The following is a 1521-nucleotide window of genomic DNA, read 5'->3' on the forward strand; positions in this document are numbered from 1 at the left end:
TAATATCTATATTTTATATTTTAAGATAGATGTTTAAATCTTAATGTCTTTTTCCATTTTTAATGTAAAACGGCAATGTTTAATAGAAGAACTTCGACAAATAGTCAAATAGTTATATTGATGTTTTTTTTCTTTTTTTATAAAATGGTAATGTTACATTATGGAGATAAGCCGTTTTTTTAGTGAAAAATGGTAATCTTACATATGTTTAATGTAGTTTTTCAATTTTTTATGTTGTATATTTACATATTATTATTTTTAAATAAAAATGTAAAATGGTAATCTTACACATGTTTAATGTAATATTTCCATTTTTATGTTGTATGTTTACATATATTTATTATTTTCAAAATTATATATAATGTTTTTTGTTTTTTTTCTTATAAAACGGTAATGTTACATTATGGAGATAAGCCGTTTTTTTAGTGAAAAATGGTAATCTTACACATGTTTAATGTAATATTTCCATTTTTATGTTGTATGTTTACATATATTTATTATTTTCAAAATTATATATAATGTTTTTTGTTTTTTTTCTTATAAAACGGTAATGTTACATTATGGAGATGAACTGTCTTTTTTTTAAGTGAAAAATAGTAATCTTACATATGTTTAATGTAGTTTTTCCATTTTTTTATGCTGTATGTACAATATAAGAAATATAAATATTACATTAAACATCTATCGTAATATTATCATTTGATATAAAAGCAAGAAAATTAGAATAAATAAATATACAATATTGAAAAATTCTCTAGAATAGTCATTTTTAAGTTTTTGTTACAAAATAGCTATAAATGAGAAAAATGATCAAAATAAGTCTTATTAAAGAGTAAAAATATATTTATACCCTATGGTTAACTAACATAGACTTATGACTTCGAGTTAAGGGGTGGGGTTTTGAGGATAGAATTTCAAATTTTTTAAAATTAAAATTAAAATTTTCAAAATAAAAGGGGCTATTTTGGTCATTTTCCTTATTGAATGCTATTTTGTGACAAAGACTTAAAAGATCTATTTGAGAGAATTGCCCTACAATATAAAAAATAAAATAAAAATAAAAATACAATATGAGAAAGAAAAAACTATATCAAACATCTATCTAAAAAATTTATAGTTTTCTAATTTTTTCTAAGGAAATATGTATTCACACAAACATACAATTCAGAATTTGTTGTTGTTCAGAATATAACGTTCAAAAAAATAACTATATGGTTAACATTTGAAAATAAAAATAGTCTCGCGCGTAGCGCGGATTAACTCCTTGTCTATACTAATAAAAGAGACATTTTGAGGCTCCATAGAGCGTCCACATCAGCGACAAAAAATTCTCCCAAAATATGACATGTGGCATTATTATTTAAAAAATAGAAAATAAATAATAAGTAAATTTGAAATATAAGGAAAAATATATAATAAGTAAATAAACAATATAAGAAATAGAAACATTGCATTAAACAATAATAAGTAAATATACAATATAAGGAAAAATAAATAATAAGTAAATATACAATATAATAA

Source organism: Brassica oleracea, chromosome C2 (genome assembly GCF_000695525.1).
Source record: "Brassica oleracea var. oleracea cultivar TO1000 chromosome C2, BOL, whole genome shotgun sequence".
Lineage (NCBI taxonomy): Eukaryota > Viridiplantae > Streptophyta > Magnoliopsida > Brassicales > Brassicaceae > Brassica > Brassica oleracea.